Here is a 26,397-nt window from a genome sequence, read left to right as displayed (position 1 = left end):
TTCTCGTAATTTCAGGTCCGACCACCGCTTCCTGAGCTGATCTTTCGATCGTCGTACCCCGAATTTCCGGTGCAGACTCCTGACCACTTTCACCATGATCTTGGCCTTTCTGACATTGGGGTTGGGGTAAGGCCCATACTTTCCCTCATAGTCGGCCCTCTTCAGGATGTCCACCATCTCCAACATCTCCCCAAAGGACATATTTGAGTCCTTTAATCTCCTTCTGGATTGGGACGTTTCAGGCTCCGGCCTTTCCTCCTCCTCCTCGTTGCTGTAATTAGCACGATCCTGCTGTCTATCCGCCATGTGCTCTTCCTCCACTGCGCCGAACGAAAAGGGGCGGGGAATAGACTAGAAAGAACGTCAGGGGCGGGCGGAGTTATACGCATGCGCAGTGTGTATAAATCGTAACGCGCGCGTCTTACGTACGATCTGTGAGCGGAGGAAGGAGCATCGGAGACGCCGATCGTGCTAACGAAGGTAGGATCTAAACTTGGGCCTATACTGCTTCGAAATGGAAGCCTATATTGTAACAAGATTAGGGGGGTTTGGCCTGACATTAGGCTTTGTCTTGTGTTGTGTCTTACAGAGAAAATGGATGGGTTCAACGACCACAATTTCCTGCCCCTGTTCATAGACAAGTACAGGGAGCTTCCCTGTCTGTGGCAAGTGAGACACCCCCACTATAATCACAAACAGAAGAGGCAGGCAGCGCTGGAGAAACTGCTGGAGTTGGTGAAGCCGGTGGTCCCCACAGCAACCATCCCTTATTTGAAAGCTAAAATTGGTGGCCTGAGGAGCACTTATCTGAGGGAGCGCAAGAAGGTCACAGATTCCCAGAGGTCCGGAGCTGCAGCAGATGACATTTATGTCCCCAGGCTGTGGTACTACGAGAGACTGCGATTTCTGTCAGACCACACTGAAGTCAGGGAATCCCTCTCCACTCTTCCTTCCACGCTTCCTTCCACCCCAGCTGAGGCTTCTGATGTCCAACCTGGGCCTTCCAGCCAGGAAGAAGTGGAGGAGCCCAGCTGGAGCCAGGTATAGCATTCTTCTACAGATTTCTGGTCAATAAATAAATTATGTTTATTAGATGTTATTATTGATCACTAATTGCTGATTAAAAAAAGTGCTTTACATATTAATAGACAGTAGCGGGCACCCAAAATTGGGAAAAGAATGAAAACTGCTGGGCTCAGAAGGATAGTCTGTTATATTTGTTAACATTCAATTTGCAGCAGTCAGGAGGTGAAAATTGTGTGTGATTGATGAATAAAAAACGAAAACTATGTCCCTTTTTCATACACAGGAAGACCTCAGCCAGGAGGAGGCTGTGGAATGTGGCAGTCAGGAGGAGGCGGGGATTAGTGTCAGCCAGGAGGAGGCGGGGCTAAGTGTCAGCCAAGAGAATCCTGGGACAAGTCGCAGCCTGACTGAGTCTCAGGTCCCTCCCCTCTGCCTGCCATATAAACGAGCCAGGAAGGCCACTCCCAGTCCTGTGCAGGATTCAGCATACAGGCTGATCCAGGAGGCTTCGGCGTCCCTCAGAGCCTTCCCCAGTCCTGAAGAGGCCTTTGCCTGCATGGCTGCCACAAAATTGCAGGGCATGCAGGAGGGCCAACGCAAGATCTCTGAGGACCTGATTTATAAAGACCTACGTAAGGGGGAGAGTGGGGAACTGACACACAAGACGGATGTCATTGAGATCGACGATCCTCCTCCTCCTCCTCCTCCTGCTGCCACAACTCCACCACCACAGCCAAAGGCTGGAAGGAAGCGTGGAAGGAAGACCAAAGAGTGATTGCCCTGGGTTCAGTCTGGTCTGACAAAAGCTGCAGTCTCTCGTATGACCACAGCCTGGGGACACAGATGTCATCTGCTGCTTTCCGGATCTCTGGGACTTCTGGACCAGACTGCCCTCCCTTATGATATGGACTCCTCAGGCCACCAATTTTGCTTTTAAATAGTTGATGTCTGCCCTGGGGGTCCAAGGCTTCGCCCACTTCTACAGTTTCTCCAGCGTTGCCTCCCCCTTTGTTTAGTTGTGAGCCCTTACTAAAATTTTTTTGGGTAAATTCTACTCTCCTGTGTGTGTTTTCATCCAAAAAGGACAGTTTGTTGGTGACGATTCAGGTACATTTCTAAAGTACAATGTGAAATTAACAAGGGACAACAACACCAAACAATCTCCTACAGATTAAATAGAACAACATATCAATGGTGTTGTGGGAACTTGTCACAAAAAACACACAAACATTTTCGGGAATACAAATCAAAATCACCAAAAAAAATAAATAAAAAAGAGAAACACGAAAAAAGAATCTACATTAAAGTCCAATGTCAGATGTGAGAAATCAAAATATATTGAGGGAATCCCGATAAATAGTAACGAAATAAGTTTGTGAGAAGTGTGTGTGAATATGAGCAGCAAAACTACTTAATTCTTGTCACATTATAAAGAAGAAGAGAGTGCGCTGTATTAAACCATTTTGAACATTGCAGCGTGACGAAAGTGCTGTATCCATTCCGAACGCTACGTTTACCAGAACGAGCTGTCCCGTGTCGGAATTTCTTCTGAGCATGCGTGGCACTTTGTGCGTCGGAACAGGCCACACACGGTCGGAATTGACGCGATCGGATTTTGTTGTCGGAAAATTTTATCTCCTGCTGTCCAACTTTGTGTGTCTGAAAATCTGATGGAAAATGTCCGATGGCGCCCACACACGGTCGGAATTTCCGACAACACGCTCCGATCGGACATTGTCCATCGGAAAATCCGACCGTGTGTACGGGGCATTGAAGAGGTTGTATTGTTAGCACACTGACATGCCCAATAGAAGTACACGCCTACCAGCAGTACACGCTCACCAGTACTACATTTAGACATAGTTATAGGACCTGGGAGATGAGACAACTTCTCTACATGAAACAGCATGTTTGGGATTTGAACCCAGACGCTCAGGGATACTAAGCAGAAGTTCTAACCTCTAAGCCACAGAGCCGCCACGTGTGCCAACCTCCTACACATAACTACGTATAAATACACATAAAAACACACAAATATTGCATTTCTTTGGACATGCAGGTGATGGAATTACATTACTCAAGAGTTATTCTTCTTGATTTATTCTGTGATATTTGGTGTTTTTTTGTGGGTGAGAGTAGAATATTACCCTCAAATTTTTGGGAATTACATTTTTATTTCTGATGTTGGTACACATATCACATTTTTTGGGCTCAAATTATAAATATTTGGAAGTAATAAAAAGCACAAAAATTGTGATTCATTTTAAATTTGCATCAGCAATGGTATTGTTTGTGGATTGTAAAGACACCTGTGTGAGTTTTGGTAAAGATTGTTGTGAGAAGGAGAGTAACAAGTGAAAGTGACAGAGAAAAATATATTTTATCAAAACATTCCACATTCTAGCATTCTTAAAAACAAAATATTTTATGTAATAGCAACAACAACAAAAAAAAATAAAAAAAATAATTTTTTTTTTTTGGAGACTCTCCCCCATGAAGATGGGAGGTCTATTGTCACCGCTGTCCATCACCAGGGCCCCACTGCATGGCACAAGGGTGTGCAGGGCATGAGTATGGTAAACTCGGCACTGCGACCCAGTGGCCTAGTAGTGGCGGAGGGTGAGGGGGGGGTTGGTGGGGGGTGAGGGGGAGGGGGGATGCGGGGGGGAAGAGTGGAGGGGGGGTGGGTGTGGGGGGGTGGGAGGCGGGCGGGAGGGCGGTTGGTGGGGGGAGAGGGGGAGGGGTGGGGATGGGGGGGGAGGGAGGGTGGGGGAGGTGGAGAAAGGGGGGTTCTCTCCTGAGCAGACTCGCTCTCCGAAGAGCACTTTAGGTAAACACCAGGTCCTAAGCAAGGTTCATGGTACAGGTTAAATGAATTTGAAATGCTTGACTTATAATGTTAAAGGGTTAAATTCACCCAAAAAGAGGCATAAAGTGCTGAGAGAGCTGCAACACTATGAGGCAGACGTGGTTTTTCTACAAGAGACCCATTTAATGTGGGAATCTGGTATAAAGCTTTATTCTAGGTATTTTCCAAATTGGATATACAGCGATACTCCTAGGAAACGGGCAAAAGGGGTGGCAATTGGCTTCGTGAAAGGTTTGAATTATGTCTTAATAGATAGGATCCAGAAGGGTGCTTTCTCTTCTTGAAGATTAGAATCGGAGAGAGGACCCTCACCCTGGCTAACGTTTATTGCCCAAATAGGGATCCGACCAAGTTTCTTTCTAAGTTACTCAACAGTCTGCTGGAATTTAGAGAGGGGGAAATGATAGAAGCAGGAGATTTTAACTTCAGCTTGGATCCATCCTTGAATAGTTCATCAAATGCACGGGGGATGAGTAAAAGTACTTTGAGAAGAATAGGAAAAAAATTACATGACTGTCAGCTGATAGATGTGTGGAGGATTCAACGTGCTGGGGTCAGGGACTTTACTTTCTTCTCCCCCGTGCATGGGACTTATTCCAGATTGGACTATCTGATGGTGGATCATAGGCTGCTGGAGGCAGTTGAAGAAACCAGGATTGAGATCAGAACATTGTCAGATCATGCCCCTGCTACGATGAAACTTAGATTTCAAGAAGTCCAAAAACCCCCGTTTACATGGCGGCTAAATGAGAGTTTAATTAGAGATGTTAAGGTCGCTGAAAAGATCCAACAGGAAATAGATTCATTTTTTCTAATTAATGATATGGGAGAGATTCCGGGGGCCACAGTATGGGAAGCCTTCAAGGCATATATTAGAGGGGTCCTGATCTCTGTGGGAGCAGGAATGAAAAAAGAAAGGAAAAAAAGAAAGGAAATGCTTATAGCAGAAATTTTTAAATTAGAACAGATGCATAAAACCCAAACAGGATCCGGTAGGACCACATTGCAACTGCTGATCAGCAGGCGAGATGAATTAAGAGACTTAATGGAAGAGGAGACGAATCAAATTATGAATAGACATTTTAGAGACAAATTGAGGTGGAGTAATAAAGTAGGTAAGCATCTGGCAAAAATTCTGCAGCGAAAACGTGATAAAAACTTTATTGATAAGATTCAAAATAAAAAAGGGGACCTGAGGTTTTTATCAAAAGAAATTGGCGAGGAATTCAGACAGTATTTTGCATCTCTATATTCTGTCGACACAAAAGGATGTAGGAGGGGAAAAAAGGAAAGGGTTGAGGCCTTCTTAAAGGAGGCAGGGCTAAATAAGCTGACCGAAGAGGACATAAAAGATCTGGATAACCCCATAACGGAGGAAGAAATCCGCTTGGCTCTAAGATCATCTCCCTCCGGGAAGAGCCCCAGCCCTGACGGTTTCATGGCTTGTTTTTTCAAAACATTTGGGGACTCTTTGGTCCTGAGGCTGTGCCAATTATGGAATGCGCTTGGGATGCAGGGAGAGCTGAGCGAGGGTGCTCTACTGGCGGCTGTGACCTTAATACCGAAGGAGGGCAAGGGCCGCACCCTGTGTTCCAGTTATAGGCCTATAGCGCTTATAAACGCAGACATTAAAGTGTATGCGAAGGTGCTGACAACACGGTTTAAGGAGAAGATGGCTCACCTGATCCATCCAGACCAGGTGGGTTTTGTCCCAGGGAGAGAGAGCAGAGACAATGGGGTGCGGTCCTTGCTCATTACAGAAGCCATCAAGAGCAGCGGAACCCCAGGACTATTTCTGTCAATAGATGCCGAAAAGGCCTTTGACAGAGTAGACTGGGGTTTCATGATCAATACGCTAGAAGCATTAGGTGTTGGAGAAAAAATGATAAAATGGATTAAAATTCTATATAATCATCCCCTAGCCTATGTGAAACAATATCGCCTCAGCCCAGTTCGAAATGAGGAACGGTACCAGGCAAGGCTGCCCTCTTTCTACTCTCTTCTTTGTTCTGACATTGGAACCCCTGTTGGCTGCTATACGAAAAAACCTGAACATAAGGGGTTGTACTGTTGGAGGGGAGGAGCATAAGGTGGCTGCTTATGCCGATGACGTTCTTCTATATGTTACAAACCCTAGGATCTCGATTCCTAATATATTAGCTACAGTGAAGAGGTTCGGAGAGGTCTCAAATTATAAAATTAATTTGGGGAAATCCGAAGCGCTAAACATCAACATAGACAAGAAGGAAGAGGCGTGGATCAGAGAAACATTCCCCTTCCCAGTAAGAGAAAACATAAAGTACTTAGGAGTCAAGCTATCAAATTCGGTAAAGAAGACCTACATATTAAATTTTATCCCGCTATTGGATGAAATCCGAGCGGAAGTTAAAAGGTTGGTTCATCACCCGATCTCATGGATTGGGCGAATTAACTCAGTAAAAATGGTGCTGGCCCCAAAAGTGTTCTATAAAATGCAGATGCTGCCAATCCCGTTGCCCCAAATTTATTTTAAAAAATTAACACAAATATTAAATGGGTTTGTGTGGAATAATAAGAAACCCAGAGTAGCACATAGAGTGATTTTGTAGAGAAAAAGCACTATGGGGGCTAGCCATGCCAGACTTCAAAAACTACTTTAATGCAATATTAATGCAATAGTAATTGCACGGGCGGTGGATTGGGTTAAGGGAGGGCACAATAAAAGATGGGTTAGTTTAGAAATGGGGTTAAGTGGTTCACGTTTGAAATATTTGTTATGGAATCCCCCACGGTTTAGAAAATTAGGCCCTGATACACACATTATCACACAACTCACCTTCAAAACTTGGGACCTGATGCACACAAATAATAGTTGGTAATATAATTCACCACTGATATACTTAAAAAATAATGAACTGTTTCCCCTGGGGATGGAGGGAGTAGGCGGAAACTGGATCATAAATAACGAAATACAATTAAAAGATATCACGAAGAATGGGAAAATTTGCACCTTTCAGCACTTGGTTACACAAAAGGATTTAATGAAAGTAAATGGCTGGCGGTATATACATGTATATGAGTAGGTGGTGCTGCGCTGATCCTTAGTGTAGAAACAGGTGAACATAAAATAATAGAATAATAATAATAAATGCGCTAGGTAAAAAAGTGGTGAAATAACATAAACGTGAAGGATAATGTGTATGACAAAAATTTTAAAAATTTTTTTTTTTTTTTTTTTTTTTAAGTGTTCAATATCTTCAATAGTGCATAGAGAATGGCGTAAGTATACTCAAATAAAATATCACTTCAATCACCTAAAAATAAAATCCACATAATTACAATACAATGACGTGATACTATCAAAGCACCAGTGACTAGCTCTGAATTTAAAAAAGAATAAGGTGCATAGTAAACATACATTTATACTTGGACCAGCGAAATGTATAGTGCGGACAAAAGGTGCTATGTGCAACTCAAAATTGAAGGAGTGGTAGCTAACTGTTTCTATATAAAGTGCATATTGTGCATGTTGACATCAAATAATGAAAGAAGGTAAAAAGTTTTTTATAAAAAATGAGAAAAAATACTATTTTACATAGAAAACATAAAAAGAAAAGTCCTTTAAATAAAATGTGACAGCAACGTGCTAACATGCACACGTTGCAATTAAAGTGCTAGGGAACGCATTCATATGATGCACAAGAACAATCCTTGTGTGTGGTTGTGACAGCAACGTCCTGGCATGCACACGTTGCAGTTAGAGTGCTGGGGTGAATCACATCAAGTGTTTTCTTCGTGTGCTAGACACTTTGGTGGGTAATAGCCCCTTACCTTCAGGTAATGGGGCAAAAGCAGGTAACAAGAGAGCTGTTAAGGGCGTCATTTTTTATAAAAAACTTTTTACCTTCTTTCATTATTTGATGTCAACATGCACAATATGCACTTTATATAGAAACAGTTAGCTACCACTCCTTCAATTTTGAGTTGCACATAGCACCTTTTGTCCGCACTATACATTTCGCTGGTCCAAGTATAAATGTATGTTTACTATGCACCTTATTCTTTTTTAAATTCAGAGCTAGTCACTGGTGCTTTGATAGTATCACGTCATTGTATTGTAATTATGTGGATTTTATTTTTAGGTGATTGAAGTGATATTTTATTTGAGTATACTTACGCCATTCTCTATGCACTATTGAAGATATTGAACACTTAAAAAAAAAAAAAAAAAAAAAAATTTTTTTAATTTTTGTCATACACATTATCCTTCACGTTTATGTTATTTCACCACTTTTTTACCTAGCGCATTTATTATTATTATTCTATTATTTTATGTTCACCTGTTTCTACACTAAGGATCAGCGCAGCACCACCTACTCATATACATTTATCTAAAAGGTCAGGTGTTTACCTTATCGGTGTATGCGCCTTTTCCACCCTTAGCCTCTTCCATAACAGATAGCGCGGGAATAATTTCCCTTATTTATTAAGTTTGGCGGTATATACAGCTCTCTCATTTTGTTGAAAGTCTTCCTGGGCCCATAAGAGAGGAAAAAGATCTTAGACCAATAGAAAAAATATTTAACAGTATCAGGTCCAGAGGTTATGTTTCTGTGATTTACAAAATATTATTAAACAGTGGAGAGATGGAAATGCCGCCATTCATTAAAAAATGGGAAAGGGATTTGGGGGCAACATTAGAGGAAAACGCAACATTTTGAAGGCAACACACAGTTCGACAATGGATACAAAAATGACAGAGACAAACTACAAGTGCTTATCCAGATGGTATGCTACGCCGGATAAAATTAACAAATACCAACCAGATAGGTCTCCAAACTGTTGGAGGGGGTGTAGGGAGGTGGGGACTATGGCCCATCTTTGGTGGAGCTGCCCGGTGGTCAAAAAGTTCTGGCAGGAGGTACTCCAAATTATAGAGGAGGTCATGGGCAAAACGATCCCTTACGACCCTTGGGTTTGTCTGTTTCACAGTTTGGAGGGAGGAAAGCGGGAGTACAATATGTCCATTGTCCCCGTTTGACTGAATGCAGCAAAAAGTGAAATCCCTAAGAAATGGCAGAATGTTGAAGGCCCCAATATTAGCGATTGGCTCCTAAGAGTGCAGGAAACATATAAGCTAGAGAAAAAGGAGAAAGACCGTCAATTAGGGAGCACGAGACAACGGGAGGTAGATGGGCAAGTTGGGTGGTCTTTAAGAAATCTGCAAGGTATGCGGAGAAGAGGCTGTGTTGACCTGGTTCAAATGGGGCAAGTAGGAGATGGTACTGGGTAGAAAACAAAAGAGTTGAGTCTTCAGGGGAGGGATGGGGGGGATTTTGGGTTTTAAGTTGAGTGGGAGGGGGGGCCTATGGGGGATACGAGGGAAGTTATTAATGTATTGGTGTTATGATTATTGTAAACTCTTTTTGTATGGATATATATAAATTAAATAAAGAATTAAAAAAAAAAAAAAATGTAATAGCAACAATGTTGCAAATGAAAATTTATTTCAGAGAAAGATACATTTCATCTCAACATTAAAAGGCTTTTTTTGTGAAAGTTACAATTGTTCCATTAGAATCAATGGCTGAAACTTGCATTGGACTAGAATAGAGCAGATTTTCACTTCCAAAAAAATGCTCTCTAATTAGCTCTCATTTTGGTATTTACTATAGCGCCGGGTAAAAAAGACACTTGAGTTAAAATGAGATCTATTTTCAGGTCTGAGCATGCCCAGTTGTTTTGGCGCCTAGTTGTCCAAAATGGGGAATTTTTCACTTCTCAGACTTTTAAAGATATTTCAGTGTAGAAATCACTTTTTCACACAGTTTAAAAGCAGATTATCTTTAAATAATATACTGCATATTTCAGTACCATTTAGGCAATTATATAATGCTCTAAACATTATTTCCATGTGCACTACTCCAGGTTTTAGCAGAGTAAGGGTTTGGGCGCTATTTGGTTTCAGGGAACTATAGTAAATTTGATTTTGGGAGTATTTTCTCACCCGCGCTATAGTGAATACCGTTTTAGCACTAATTCCATTCTTGAAAACAAAATATTTTATGTAATAGCAACAATGTTGCAAAGGAAAATTTATTTCAGAGAAAGATACATTTCATCTCAACATTTAAAAGGCTTTTTTTTGTGAAAAAAAGTTGTCCAAAATGGGGAATTTTTCCCTTACACTTTCAGTACCATTTAGGCAATTATATAATGCTCTAAACATTATTTCCATGTGCACTACTCCAGGTTTTAGCAGAGTAAGGGTTTGGGTGCTATTTGGTTTCAGGGAACTATAGTAAATTCGATTTTGGGAGTATTTTCTCACCAGCGCTATAGTGAATACGGTTTTAGCACTAATTAGTGCTAATTAGCGCTAAATTACCATGAATTAGCGGCAATTAGCGCTAACTAGCTCCGCAACTCAAAGTAAATGCCCCCACTGTCACCCTGTTCTGCACATGCTCAGTTGCTCTCTATTTTAAAGGGACTTTGTTGAATTAGTTGAAGTCGATCAACTGACAGCCTGAAGATTTACCGCTGTCCAGGGGCTTTGGGCTTTAGCAAAATGGCAGCCTTCAGCAAGAAGAAGCAGGAGAAATGCTGGAGGCAATTTACAGCACACACTAATTTTGGTAGCATAATCAGTCATGTGTAATGTGTGTTTCTTGCTAAAGAACATTTTTTTTTTTATCAAGCTGTTATGGGTAAAAGAAAAGGATTTTACAGGTTTTATGCTATGTGGAGCATCTTGTGTTTTTTATGGTAAATACACCATCCTGCTGTGATCCATGGAGAGGATTCTTTTGGATGCAATATCATCCAGTGCCTGCCTGTGAGATCCCGGACTGGGGTTACAGCCGTCCGCTCAGTGTGGTCCCCTGTAACAAGGGACCAACACCCTCTGGTAAGTGGCAGATTTTTTTTGAAGGTGGAGGTCCCATCTATGCACCTTATTCACTTCAACGAGGAATTTTTTTTCACCTGTCACTGTGGGATATATAAAATCATTTATGCTGTTTTTTTTAATTTATGGACTTTTTTTGGAATTTTACCTTTGCATCTCACTTCACTCTATTGTGCATTGATTATATGGACATTTTTCTAAATATCACTTTATGTGTTCGCCTGTTTGGTTTATTGGTACATTCAATATCACTTTGTTTGTTTTGTTTTTAATTATTCATTTGTGGCATTCGTTTTGCTGCTCTTACCATATTTATTAGCGCAACTTTTTTCCCTTATTGTTATGGGTAAAGTTCCACTTTGAGGGGTTAGTAAAACTTCTAATAATCCACAGGCAGCAGTGTAAGCAGTATGACACTCAGAATGACAGGTCCATAGCAATATGCTGGACCCCCATGGGATAGCTCAAAGGGGTCTGCACATCTCCTTTCTCTCCCTGTCCCTTTTCTCTGCAGGTTGCCATTGGCTACAGCAGCGCTACCCCTGTGCAGCAACAGTGAATGGATTGGTCGGTGCCCCTACACAGCTACAAGCAGTGGAGTGGTTGAAATTGGTGGACAACAAGCCCACGCTTCAGGAGTAGATAAAATGGGGATCTGACCGTTACTCACAGACCGTCAGGGCTGGACCACGACTTAGCAGGATGAAGCGCCATTCACCAGAGAGACAGGAGAGCCTCCTATGCCGACTGATTGAGAAGGCCGAAAGTGCAGGAGGTGAGTAGTGGCTTCTACGTTACCTGGAGGAGGGTCGAGGCCTGGCTCCGCCCATCGTGTCTGCCATCCCAGCTCGGGAAACAATGGAGGAGTTATCCACAGGCATGTGCAGTCCGCACCAACAGCCAGGAAGGAAGAAAAAGAAACAGAGGATGGGTGCTTCTCCACAGCCTAGAGGCAAGGAGGGAGCTGCCAGTTTTATTCAGAGGAACACACCTCAAATGAGGCAGAGCAGTGCTACCCAGCCAGCCCCTGCAGTGGCCAGCAGTGAGCAACCAGTTATTAATCCTGGTGGTGAGACCATTTCAAATATGGATATATCTAAATTAAATATGTTGGTTGTTTCATTGTCTAATGTATTACAATTTTTTTAAAGGGGCACAGTCAGTTAGTGCAGTTTCTAAATGGTCTGAAGGGACGCAGAACACTGGTGCTATGAGTGTTGCTAATAGTGACACTAATGTTGCAGGGGCACAGTTGCATAGTGCAAGTTTGAATTTAAAATCTGATAATTATATGGAGGATATTGGTCCAGTATTGCAAGGTTTATCGGAAATCTGCCATGAGTGGTAACTTTTTGGATAATGGGGCTTTTTTCCAACCTAGAGTGCCCATTAATGTCCAAATGTATGTTAACCCTTCTTTTGCTTTGAGACCTTTTTCTGCTGCGGTTGGTGAAACTTCTTTTAACCACTTCAATACCAGGCACTTATACACCCAAGCCAATTTTCAGCTTTCAGCGCTGTCCTAAATTGAATGACAATTGCGCGGTCATGCTACACTGTACCCAAACAAATTTTTTATCATTTTGTTCCCACAAATAGAGCTTTCTTTTGGTGGTATTTGATCATCACTGCGTTTTTTATTTTCTGTGCAACAAATAAAAAAAGACTGAATATTTTGAAGAAAAAAGTTTTTCTTTGTTTCTGTTAAAATTTTTTGTAAATAAGTATGTTTTCTTCTTCAATGACTAGCACTGATATGGCTGCACTGACAGGCACTGATAAGGCGGCAATTATGGGCACCAATGAGGTGGCACCAACGAGGTGGCACTGATGGGCACTGATAGGTGGCACTGATGGGCACTGATAGGTGGCACTGATAGGTGACACTGGTATGCGGCACTGATGGGCACTTGTAGGCAGCACTGATGGGCACTCCTAGGCGGCACTGATGGGTACTTATGGGTGGCACTGGTGGGTACTTATGGGTGGCACTGATAGGTGGAACAAATAGAAACAGATGGGCACTGATAGGTGGGCACAGATGGGCACTGATAGGTGGCACTGATGGACACTGGGTGGCACTGATGACACTGATGGGTGGCATTGCTGAGCATCACTGATTTTTATTGTGCCATAGAGGTGCCAGTCAGTGCCCATTTGTGGGCACTGATTGGCATATGTTGGGCATCAATTTTCACATGTGGATGGCCATGGGGATGTACCTGGCCATCCACATGTTAGGTGCTTCCCTGGTGGTCCTGGCAGCTTCCCTGGTGGTCCAGTGTGGGCATCCGAGGGGGGCTGCACTAATAAACAATCAGCGAAGACACCCCCTGTCAGAAGAGCCGCCGATCGGCTACGCGAGTAAGGAAAAGCCGATCAACGGCTCTTCCTGTTTACATCGTGATCAGCCATGATTGGACACGGCTCATCACGTGGTAAAGAGCCTCCCTCAGAGGCTCTTTACCGATATTGGTGTAGCGGTTTGTCAAACTGACACACCGCACCACCGATCACTGCTATGCGTGCCCCAGCGGGCGCGCGGTGGCTGTTATCCTGCAGGATGTCATATGATCCCCAGTCAGGATAACTGAACCACTCCCCGGCCATCATTCTGCTATTGGCCGGGCGGGAAGTGGTTAAAGAGGCTATGCCTTGTGAAGTATCACCTTTAGGCTTTCACATAGCTAGTTCAGTCAAGGAGAAGATTTGGGAGGGTGATTTCATTGATATATTGTCATTATTACCTGCTTCAAAAGAGTTCCTTTCTAAATCTGATAGAAAAGCAGAGGACCGTACAGAGGAGGATAGGAAAAGGGCTATCCCTAAAACTTTCCAGAACTGGTTACAGGCTTTATACATTTATTCAGCAGTCCTGGGAGAATGCTTTCCTGAGAAATGCGCAGGGTTATTCCAGCAAATAGATATAATTGCTAAAGCCTTTCGCCATTTTGGTGCTACGTCTTGGTTTACTTACGACAAAAAATTTAGGCAGAAATTAGCAGTTCACCCCTCTTTACATTGGGGGTCAAAAGATGTCGATTTATGGTTGAATCTCAAGCTACCACAGAAGTCTCAATTTACACCAAGGGTAGTGTCTAGTCCACAAACTGCATTTCATAAGGGATTTTGTTTTGCCTTCAATGAAGGGCAGTGCAAATTTCTATCTAGTTTCAGATATAGGCACAAGTGCTCCTACTGCAATGGGAACCATGCCGCTAGCAGATGTTTTCGGAAAGCATCAGCAGCCTCTCTTCTGACACTTCCCCGGGATGCTAGTGGGAAAATCTAAAAGTCCAGTGAGCTGCAGTAAGCAGAGTGAACTCTGCTTATTCTCATTCTGATACTGTTTAAGAAAAGATTTCTTAGGAAATTATTGAAGGAAGAATAGCTGGCCCCTTTTTTCTCCTGTCGTTTCCAAATTTCAGATTCTCCCCCTTGGGTATCGTTCCTAAAAAAGAGCAAGGTAGCTTTTGATTACTAAATCATCTATCCTAACCAGCAGATACATCACTTAATGATGAGGTTGCATATGTTGAATGTTCTATTCTTCCTTTGATAAAGCTCTTGTTATTTTGAGATGCTATGGGTGCATTATTAGCAAAAGTGGACATTAAATCTGCCTTCCGCTTGCTTCCTGTGGACCCGCAAGGTTTTGATTCACTAGGTTTCCAAGGGCCATTTTATTTTTTACCCATGGGCTTTGTATTGTCATGTTTTTATTTTGAGGCCTTCTCTGAGTTTCTCTAAGTTTTAGGTTTTTTCAGAAAAACTATCCTTTTGGAGGTTTTCTGCATTACTTAGATGCCTTTTTGTTTGTGGGCCCAGCTGACTCCCCTATTTGTCTCAAATCACTAAAGAAATTCTTTAGCATCTGTCAATCCTTTGGGGTTCTACTTGCACAAGAAAAAAATCTTTTTTCCTTTAACCACTATTGCATTTTTTGGGTATTACAATTGACTCCTCTTTAATGGAGTTTAGATTGCCCTTAGAAAAGTTACAGAAAATGATGAAGATGATCTCAATCATTATGTCTAAAAAGAAAGTGTTACTGAAGGAAGCCCAATCTCTGTTGGGTCTATTTGCATTCACAGCAAGTGTTCTCCCAATAGCCAGGATATTTTCTCATGGGTTTGCATTGGCCACTAGGGGTTTAACCACTTGCTTACTGGGCACCTAAATCCCCTCCTGCCCAGACCAATTTTCAGCTTTTAGCACTGTCACGCTTTGAATAACAATTGTGCGGTCATACAACACTGTACCCAAATGAAATTTTTATAATTTTTTTACCCACAAATAGAGCTTTCTTTTGGTGGTATTTGGTCACCTCTGGGTTTTTTATTTTTTGTTAAAAAAATTAAAAAGGCAGAAATTAAAAACAAATACAAAACCATTTCAATATTTTGTTAATAAATTTTGCAAACAGGTAATTTTTCTCCTTCATTGATGTACACTGATGAGGCTACACTGATGGGCACTGATAGGCTGCACTGATGGGCACTGATAAGGCAGCACTGATAAGGTGACACTGATTGGCACTAATAGGCAGCACTGGTGGGCACTGATGAGGTGGCACTGGTGGGCACTGATAGGTGGCATTGGTGGGCACTGAGAGGTGGCACTGATGGGTGGCACTGATAGGCGGCACTGAAGGGCATTGATAGGTGGCACTGAAGGGCACTAATAGGTGGCACTGATAGGTGGCACTGATAGCTGGCAGTGATGGGCACTGATGGGTGGCAGTGATTCAGCACTGATGGGTGGCAGTGATGGGCACTGATCAGCACTGGTAGGTGACACCGATAGGCATCACTGCTAGGTGGCACTGATTGGCACCACTGGTGGGCATTGATAGGTGGCACTCGTGGGCATTGATAGATGGCACTGATTGCTGGCACTTTTATGTACTGGTGGGCACTGATTCATGGCACTGTGGGCACTGATTTGTCACACTGTGGGCACTGGCAGGTGGCACTGGCAGGCGATACTGGTGGGCACAGATGAGGCAGCTTCCCCTCTTCCTCTTTGGGACCGATGTCCCTTCAACAGAAGCCGTGAAATGATTACCGATCATCTGTTTACATCACGTGATCAGCTGTCATTGGCTGACAGCTGATCACGTGGTAAGGGGCCAGGATTGACCCCTTACTCCGTTCTGTGATCACCTGAGTCTCATCGACTCAGTGATTACAGCGCATGCCGCGGGGAGCGTGCAAAGGGGAGGACGTCTATTGACGGCCTCCCGGCAAAGTAGATCCATACTGTAGCCGTAATTCGGCTATAGCGCAGATCTGAAGGGGTTGAAAAAACCCTTTTCACGCGTTCTTATCTCCAAGTGCACTTTCAGTGCAATTTCAAGTGCACTTTGCACTTGTAGTTTTCACTTGTAGTGCAAAATGGATTTGTCTTTCATAAATAACCCCCAATATTTTGTACTTTTTTCTATAATAAATCTCCCCAATTTTTTTTTAAAAAAGCTGATTTTTTTCTCATTTTAGGCCAATATGTATTCTACATATTTTTGGTAATAAAAATCGCAATAAGTGTATATTGATTAGTTTGCGCAAAAGTTATAGCGTCTACAAAATTGGGGATAGATTTATGGCATTTTTATTATTATTATTTTTTTACTAGTAATGGCAGCGATCTGCGATTTTTATCATGACTGCTACATTATGGCGGACACATTGGACACTTTTAACACATTTTTGGGATGATTGACAGTTATACAGCGATCAGTGCTATAAAAATGCACTGATTACTGTATAAATGTCACTGGCAGGGAAGGGGTTAACACTAGGGGGCTATCAAGGGGATAACTGTGTTCCCTGACTGTGCATTCTAACTGAACAGGAAGGGGACTGACTATAGGAGATGACAGATTGTGGTTCCTTGCCATTAGGAACTCACAATCTGCATTTCCTCTCAGAACAGAACAGGAATTTGTGTGTTTAAACACACACACGTCCCTGTTCTGCCTGTCGTGTGCACGATCGCTCGTGGCTGGTGGTCATTTCGACCGCCGGTCACAAGCATCGGCACCCCCGCAGTGCAGCGGGCGCATGCCTCTTATCCCACTTAAAGGAACCGACGTATAGCTACGACGGCTCGCGGGATCATGCCAACCTTCCGCAGTATAATGATGGTGGCTGGTTGGCACGTGGTTAATGTTAATGTGAAAATCAGTTAAGAACTCAGAAAAGGAAGGGGAGAGGGAGGGAAGGGATGAAGAAGAAAGGAGGGGAGAAGGAGGGGGGATGAGAAGGAGGGAAGGTGCTGGAGGGGAGTGAGGGAGAGGGAAAGAGGGGGACAGGAAGAAGAAGGGGGAAGGAAAAGGGGGACAAATAAGGGAAAAGAGGAAAAAGTGGAAGGAAGAAAAAAGGGGGTAGGAGGGGGTGGGGAGGGGAGGGAAAGGGGAGAGAGGAGGAAGGGGGTGGAGAGAAAGGGAGGAAGAGAGGGGAAAGAAAGGGGAAGAAGAAAGGGGAAGGGGGAAGGAGAGAGGAGCAAGGAGGGCGAGTGGGAAGAGAAAGGGGAAAAAAGAAAAGAGGGAAGAAAAGAAAACACTCCCTTCCCACTCTCCCTCCTTGCCCCCTATCTCCTCCCCTCCCCTTTCTTTCCCCTACCTTTCCCTCCACCTCCTCTTGCCCCTTTCCCTCCTCTCCCCACCCCTTCCTACCCCCTTTTTTCTTATTTCCACTTGTTCCTCTCTTCTCCTTTTTTCCCCTATTTCCTTCCCCCCTCTTTTTCCTCCCTCTCTCCTTCCTCTCCCCCTCCTCCTCTTCCCTCACTCCCCCTCCCTCACCTTCCCTCCTTGTCCCCCCTCCTCCCCCTTCTCCCCTCCTTTCTCCCCCCCTTGTTTCCCTGAGTTCTTACCTGATTTTCACATTTACATTAATATTGGATATTTATAGGTATATTAAGTACTTACCATCAATAATATCAACTTCGTCCATTCATACATGGTGACATCTTTCCCTCCTGGGTTTTTTTGGAGACAATCCCCATGGGCCCTCTAAGCTCTCAAGTGAATTTTTTACCACTATTATGAGCTTTACTTTCTCAATACTCACCTCTGCCTCATATTCCCTCACGGTGGATCAATCAAGTGGAACTATTACTTTATTATAAAAAGATATCATAGGTAGTTAGTACTGCTTAAATATCAAATATCTAATATTGAATGTCGGATTTGTTGGATAATATCCTGTTTGTATATTGTTACAGTACAGTATCTCACAAAAGTGAGTACACCCCTCACATATTTGTAAATATTTTATTATATCGTTTTATGTGATGACACTGAAGAAATGACACTTTGATACAATGTAAAGTAGTGAGTGTACAGCTTGTATAACAGTGTAAATTTGCTGTCCCCTCAAAATAACTCAACACACAGCCATTGATGTCTAAACCGCTGGCAACAAAAGTGAGTACACCCCTAAGTGAAAATGTCCAAATTGGGCCAAAAGTGTCAATCTTTTGTGTGGCCACCATTATTTTCCAGCATTGCCTTAACCCTCTTGGGCATGGAGTTCACCAGAGCTTCACAGGTTGCCACTGGAGTTCTCTTACATTCCCAGATGATGACATCACAGAGCTGGTGGATGTTAGAGACCTTGAGCTCCTCCATCTTCTGTTTGAGGATGCCCCACAGGTGCTCAATAGGGTTTAGGTCTGGAGACTAGGGATGAGCCGGATGTTCGAGTCGAACGTAAGTTCGTCTCGAACATCGGGTGTTCACCGAATAGCAAACAATTTGGGGTGTTCGTGGCAAATTTGAAAGCCGCGGAACACCCTTTAAAAGTCTATGGGAGAAATCAAAAGTGCTAATTTTAAGGGCTTATATGCAAGTTATTGTCATACAAAGTGTTTGGGGACCTGGGTCCTTCCCCAGGGGACATGTATCAATGCAAAAAAAAGTCATTGAAAAAAATGGCATGGCATTCCCCCACAGTCCATTACCAGGCCCTTCAGGTCTGGTATGGCTATTAAGGGGAACCCCGCACCAAAATTAAAAAAAAAAATGGCGTGAGGGTCCCCATCAAGATCCATACCGGACCCTTCAGGTCTGGTATGGATTTTAAGGGGAACCCCGCCCCAAAATTAAAAAAAAATGTTGTGGGGGTCCCCCCCAAAAATCCATACCAGACCCTTATCCAAGCACGCAACCTGGCAGGAAAAGAGGGGGGACGAGAGAGCGCCCCCCCTCCTGAACTGTACCTGGCCACATGCCCTCAACATGGGGAGGGTGCTTTGGGATAGCACCCTTGCCCAGTGGTTGATGGGGGTCTGGGGTGGGGGGCTTATCAGAATCTGGAAGCCCCCTTTAACAAGGGGACCCCCAGATCCCGCCTTCTCCTGTGTGAAATGGTCCGTCGGAGCGAGAGAAGAAGAAGATGAATGGACTTCGTGGGACATTTTTATTTTTTTATTTTTTTAATAAAGGACTTGTCCCCAAGCCGTGTCATGTCATTTTTACCATTTTCACACTTTTTTGTGAAATGGCAGGGGTATATTTGTACCCATTACCATTTCACACAGGGGGGAGGCTGGGATCTGGGGGTCCCCTTGTTAAAGGGGGCTTCCAGATTCCGATAAGCCCCCCGCCCACAGACCCCCACAACCACCATGCAAGGGTTGTGGGGATGAGGCCCTTGTCCCCATCAACATGGGGACATGGTGCTTTGGGGGGCTACTTCAAAGCACCCTCCCCATGTTGAGGGCATGTGGCCTGGTACGGTTCAGGAGGGGGGGGCGCTCTCCCCCCCCCCCCTTTTCCTGTGGCCTGCCAGGTTGCATGCTCAGATAAGGGTCTGGTATGGATTTTTGGGGGGGACCCCCACGCAATTTTTTTTTTAAATTTTGGTTTGGGGTTCCCCTTAATATTCATACCAGACTCATAGGGCCTGGTAATGGACTGTGGGGGAATCCCATGCCATTTTTTTTCAATGACTCTTATGTGTATTGCCGGGACCGACTCATTATAGCCGCGAGTACTTTTAAATGTGTTCGAACTGATTTTTTGCCTGTTCGCATGTTCTGCTGCGAACCGAACTGGGGGGGGGGTGTTTGGCTCATCCATCACCTTTACCCTCAGCTTCTTTAGCAAGGCAGTGGTCATCTTGGAGGTATGTTTGGGGTCGTTATGATGTTGGAATGCTGCCTGCGGCCCAGTCTCTGAAGGGAGGGGATCATGCTCCGTTTCAGTATTTCACAGTACATGTTGGCATTCATTATTCCCTCAATGAACTGTAGCTCCCCAGTGCCGGTAGCACTCATGCAGCTCAGACCATGACACTCCCACCACCATGCTTGACTGTAGGCAAGACATACTTGTCTTTGTACTCCTCACCTGGTTGCTGCCACACACGCTTGACACCATCTGAATCAAATAAGTTTATCTTGGTCTCATCAGACCACAGGACATTGTTCCAGTAATCCATGTCCTCCATGTCCAGTAATCCATGTCCTTAGTCTGCTTGTCTTCAGCAAACTGTTTTCAGGCTTTCTTGTGCATCATCTTTAGAAGAGGCTTCCTTCTGGGATGACAGCCATACAGATCAATTTGATGCAGTGTGCAGCGTATGGTATGAGCACTGACAGGCTGACCCTCCACCCCTTCAACCCCTGCAGCAATTCTGGCAGCACTCATATGTCTATTTCCCAAAAACAACCTCTGGAAATGACGCAGAGCACCTGCACTCAACTTCTTTGGTCGACCATGGCGACCAAATCCTGATCTGAACCTGTCCTGTTAAACCACTGTATGGTCTTGGTCACTGTGCTGCAGCTCAGTTTTAGGGTCTTAGAAATCTTCTTATAGCCTAGGTCATCTTTATGTAGAGCAACAATTCTTTTTTCAGATCCTCAATGAGTTCTTTGCCACGAGGTGCCATGTTGAACTTCCAGTGACCAGTATGAGAGAGTGAGAGTGATAACACCAAATTTAACACACCTGCTCCCTATTCACACCTGAGACCTTGTAACACCAACAAGTCACATGACGCCAGAGAGGGAAAATGGCTAATTGGGCCCAATTTGGACATTTTCACTTAGGGGTGTACACACTTCAGTTGCCAGCAGTTTAGACATTAATGGCTGTGTGTTGAGTTATTTTGAGGGGACAGTAAATGTACACTGTTATAGAAGCTGTACGCTCACTACCTTACATTGTAGAAAAGTATCATTTCTTAAGTGTTTTCACATGAAACGATATAATAATAAAATATTTACAAAAATGTGAGGGGTGTACTCACTTTTGTGAGATACTGTATATAACAAGCTCTGAGGCCCTGACGAAGCGGGTTAGACCACAAAACGTGTTGGCCACTCTAACCAAACCTTTTTAGCCAGGATAACAATACCCTGGACAATCAGTTTGTAACATTGTTTTTAAACAAATTGTGTCTTTTAAGAATTTATGTGTAACCTTAAATAAAGCATTGTTCAATTTTTAATCAGTTGGCCTAGTATTTGTCTAACCCTACATGTACATGTAAAATCCCACAAATTCTATTGTATTGCTTTATGTGTTACCTATTCTGAAGTTGCTCTAGTCAGGTCAAATGACTGGTTTCCAGCTGCAGTTTCAGTGTAGAGGAGGGACAGCTGACAATGCAACCACTTGCAACCATTGTCACTGCCTCTCCTTTACACTGAAGCCGGTACTGGTCATGTGACATAGACATAATTTATTTTACAGGGTAGATAGAATAGTCCTAGAATGTAGACATATTTTCTTTTGCAGGGTACATTGAATAGTCTTAGAATAGGGGTGGAAGTAGATTTAGACTAGTATTTGGCTCTTTCAGTCCCAGTGAAAATGGTTAATAGGAAAACTAAAGAGGTTAAATCTTTTCAGAAGTACACAGATGGCAATAAAAAAAGTCAACAACAGGAGTTTTAACCCCCTTAACAGGGGTAAAAGGTTATTGTCATAACTTTTGAAAATGACATTTCCTTGACTTTTTTTTACTGTGAACAAGCTTAGCTGTCCATACAATGAAACTGTTTATGTTCAAACTGAGATTGATCTGTTTAGTTTCTTACATAGCTATGTTGTTTGCAAAACTTACAGCACACAATCCATCACATTTTATGTATGTTTTACATATTAACAGTATTATATGAGAATTTCTCAGGGTAGGTAAAGAAAGATGCAACATTTTTTATATTCTGTTTGCATACAATGCATGTACCCACGACCACAACTGAACATGCTTCCAGTTTGAAATATACATTTGCTGTTTTTAATCGCATTTTAAAAAAATATGCTATTTAACCGCTTGCCACCTGTTTCACGTCATATGACGTCATTGGGTTTGAGTGGTGATTTCTGAATGATGCCTGCAGCTACAGACATCATTCAGATATCTTCTTGAAGCACCAGCAATTCCCTACATCATAGTGGATGTTCAGGCGCTTGATTGTTCTTACATGTGGCAAGAGGGGACATCCCCCCCCCGCCACCCTCCGTTGCTTCTACCGACTCACCCCTGCCATTGTTGAGTTGGAGAAGGGAACCGCTGGCGCCAGATGCTGACAATAGAGATTTCTGGCAGACCAGCCTGGAGGTGAGATCTGGGGGCTTATTGACCCTATATCTCACTGTAAAGAGGACCTGTCATGCTTATTGCTATTACAAGGGATGTTTACATTCTTTGTAATAGGAATAATGCCCTGTACACACGATCAGACATTGATCGGACATTCCAACAACAAAATCCATGTTTTTTTTTCTGACTGATGTTGGCTCAAACTTGTTTTGCATACACACAGTCACACAAAGTTGTCGGAAAATCCGATCGTTCCAAACGTGGTGACGTAAAACGTATGTCGGGACTATAAATGGGGCAATAGCCAATAGCTTTCATCTCCTAATTTATTCTGAGCATGCGTGGCACTTTGTCCATTGGATTTGTCTACACATGATTGGATTTTGTTGTCGGAAAATTTTTTAGCCTGCTCTCAAACTTTGTGTGTCTGAAATTCCAATGGAAAAAGTCTGATGGAGCCCACACACAGTCGGAATTTCTGACAACAAGCTCCGATCGCACATATTCTGTCGGAAAGTCTGACCGTGTGTACAGGGCATAAAAGTGATAAAAAAAATTAAAACCAAAGTGTCAAACTAGAAAAATAAAAGTAAAATTAACAATAAAAAAAAATTTTATGTGCCCTGTCCCTGTGTGCATGCAAACGGAAGTGAACGCATACGTAAGTCATGCCCACATATGTAAACGGTGTTCAAACCACACATATGAGGTATCGCCATGAACGTTAGAGCAGGAGCAATAATTCTAACCCTAGACCTCCTGTGTAACTCAAAACATGTACCATATTTTCTGGTGTATAAGGTGACCGGGCGTATAAGACGACGCCCTAATTTTACTTTTTTCTACAGTTTTACTCACTATATAAGACAACACCCCCTCCTGAGGCTTAATATTTCCTATATTTAATAAATTGTAGCGCTAAAAAACACATGTGTCTTAAGAACAGAATGTCTCTGTAATCATAGACTAGTGTCCCAATAGTGACGTGTAGTCAAAGAAAATATGATGATCCACAATGGATAAATAAATGGTGTAACAGTCCCTTCTGCCTCCCAAATCTCAGTTCAGATGTCATCAAAACTCATGAAAGGATGGGGTACGCTTACCGGAACTGTTGGATTCTACTGCCATAAGCATAGAATCAATCGATCTGTGTGCCACCCTGGGCAAGTGAGTGTAGAGGTTGAAGGCAGATGGCGCCTCTATGAGGCCTGGATGTCACCTCTGGATACACGGGAAATGGATCAAAACCTGGTTCCAAGGTTGAAGATGTTTTCTCAGTTCCCGAAAGTATATGGAAAAGAAAAGGGATGCTGATTTCCTGGAAAGATCTCCTCCATCTGCCCCATCCATGAATTTAGGTACACATTTTAGTCACATGGTTTGTAGCAGCTTTTGTTTTTCTTTCCAGGTAGAGCATTAATCATCTTTCTTCTATTTCCTATATTTCCTTCTTCTTGCTGGAGCTGGAGCCATACCGTGTGGAGCCAATCATGTCGAGCAGTGTATTCTATTAATGAATACAAAGCCTGCTCGTATTGGCAGAGGCTGTAACATCATCAGCCCACGCCTCTCTGACTCTCAAAGCCAATCCTCAGATTGGCAGAGATTGTTACTCTAATCTGAGCAGGCTCTGTATTCATTAATAGAATACATCGCTCGCCGTGATTGGCTCAGCGCGGTATGGCTCCAGCTCGCTGGGCTTGGCTCAGCGGTGTATACTGTATGTAGCCGAAGATACATAGAGTATTAACACACATCCGGTGGGCTGACATACAGCGGGCTGCATTTTATACCCGGCGTATAAGATGACTCCTGCTTTTTGGCCAGTTTTTTTAAGTGTAAAAGATCGTCTTATACACCAGAAAATATGGTAACCAGTAAAAAAATTTAAATCGTTGCCTATGGGGATTTTTAAGTACCAAAGTTTGATGCCATTCCACGAGTGTGTGCAATTTTGAGCGTAACATCATCTTTCACATTATGCAAAAAAAAATGGGCTAACTTTACTGTTTTTTTGTTTTTTTTTATGCAAGAATCTTTTTTTCCTAAAAAAGTGTTTGAAAAATTGCTGTGCAAATACCGTGCAAGATAAAAAGTTGCAATGACCGCCATTTTATTCTCTAGGGTCTCTGCTAAAAAAACATATATAATATTTGGGGGTTCTATGTAATTTTCTAGCAAAAAAAAATATGATTTCTACATGTAGGAGAGAAATGTCAGAATTGGCCTGGTAGGCAAGTGGTTAATACCTTTTTATGTAGTGCACATTTTGAAAAATTACAAGTAAATATACTGCATACCTTATCTTTTCATTTATATACATAAAGTTGGTTCAGCAGGGTAAACAGCCCTCCCATTATGACAGAAGTTGATTATTAGATCAGCTTCGGCAAACAAACCTGGTGGAAAACCTTCAATCAGTGACTTACAGACAATCAGCTGCAATGCTAATCAGGGTATTCTGACAGCAGAGGAATCCCACTGTCAGATACAATAACACACGTTTTTTTTTTTTTCAGTCCACTAGTTAAATGGGAAAAAAAAACTACCCATCTTTACAGTACATACTGTAATGGCAGCCCATAAATGCTTATCATTAGATTTACCACTTAAGTACCAGTCTGTAATGCTCCTTCATTACCAGGACATTTTTTCAGCTACCAGTGCTTTTTTCAGTGCTTTCAGTACACTTGATTTTTCTGTTTACTCATGGTCATTGGTTTGAAACACACTGAGGCATATGGATCAGCACAACTGCCGGACAACTACCCTGAGTCAAGTGACATCATTTTTTGTATAATTAGCTTTGCTTTTACAAATAATCTAAGTTGCTGAATCACCATGTCATATGTCTCCATATCAGTTGTGCTACATTCTTGAAATGTAGAACTGGAAGATGGGTGGGCCTTGGAATTTGGAAGATCTTACTGTATTTTCCTATCTGGATCTCAAGTATAAGAAAGAGAAAAGAGCAGCAGGACATAGGTCAGAGTGCAGCAATGACGGTACTTGTCACGATTTTCAGATTGCAGCACCTTGAGTTTAAAGTTATAGTGGAAAGGGCCTTGCTGTAAGGACCAGAGGCAACTTGACTAGATATGATGAGCCCACAGGTTTGCATGTTCTGGTATTCTGTAGAGTATGCCACCATTTCTAAATTTTAGAAAATAAAAAAATTATAACAAGTGTTGTAAGCATGATTGCAAGGATCAGAACACATTTTCAGCACAAAAATTTCCCTTTAACTGCTTCCCAACTGCGGCAGGTTGGCTTCCCTGCATGAGCTGTCGTAGCTATACGTCGGCTTGCAGGGTTAGGATAGCAGGCGCGCACGCCCGCTGCACAGCGGGGGTGCCAGTGCTCGCGGCTGATGGTTGCGATGACCGCTGGCCACGAGCGATCGTGAGCAGGAGAGACAGAACAGGGACCAGTGTGTGTAAACATACAATTCCCTGTTCTGTTCTGACAGGAGTGACAGATTGTGTGTTCCTATTAGCTAAGAACCACGATCCGTCACTTTCTCCAGTCAGTTCGCTACCCCTTCAATAAAATCATCTCCCAGGGAACACAGTTAACCCCTCGAGTGCACCCTAGTGTTAACCCCTTCACTGCCAGTGACATTTTTACAGTAATCAATGCAATAAATCTATCACCTATTTTGTAGATGCTATAACTATTGCGCAAACCAATCAATATACTCTTATTGAAATTTTTTTTTTACCAAAAATATCTAGAAGAATACATATCGGCCTAACCTGAGGAATAAAATTATTTTTTTAATATATTTTTTGGGGATATTTATTATAGCAAAAAGTAAAAAATGAATTTCTTTTTCAAAATTGTCGCTCTTTTTTTGATTATAGCGCAAAAATAAAAACCACACAGGCTATCAAATACCACCAATACCGCCCACTCAATTGTCAGTTAAAGCGACGCAGTGCCGAATCACAAAAAATGCTCTGTTTAGGAAGGGGGTAAATTCTTCCAGGGCTGAAGTGGTTAACAAATGTAGTAGACAACATTAATTTTTTTACATCCTCCTTTCCTCCTTCCCT

General features: G+C 42.8%; 1 protein-coding gene across 1 annotated transcript in view; it reads right to left on the bottom strand.

Annotated features, from left to right (window-relative positions):
* SLITRK6 (SLIT and NTRK like family member 6) overlaps positions 1 to 26,397 on the bottom strand; it is a 223,193-nt gene that overhangs the window by 60,800 nt on the left and 135,996 nt on the right. The gene's annotated exons all lie outside the window — the stretch shown is intronic.

The sequence above is a fragment of the Aquarana catesbeiana genome, linkage group LG02 (genome assembly GCF_042186555.1).
Source record: "Aquarana catesbeiana isolate 2022-GZ linkage group LG02, ASM4218655v1, whole genome shotgun sequence".
Taxonomy (NCBI): Eukaryota; Metazoa; Chordata; class Amphibia; order Anura; family Ranidae; genus Aquarana; species Aquarana catesbeiana.
The sequence above is the reverse complement of the archived record's forward strand: the minus strand, read 5'-3'. Positions and strand labels throughout refer to the sequence as shown.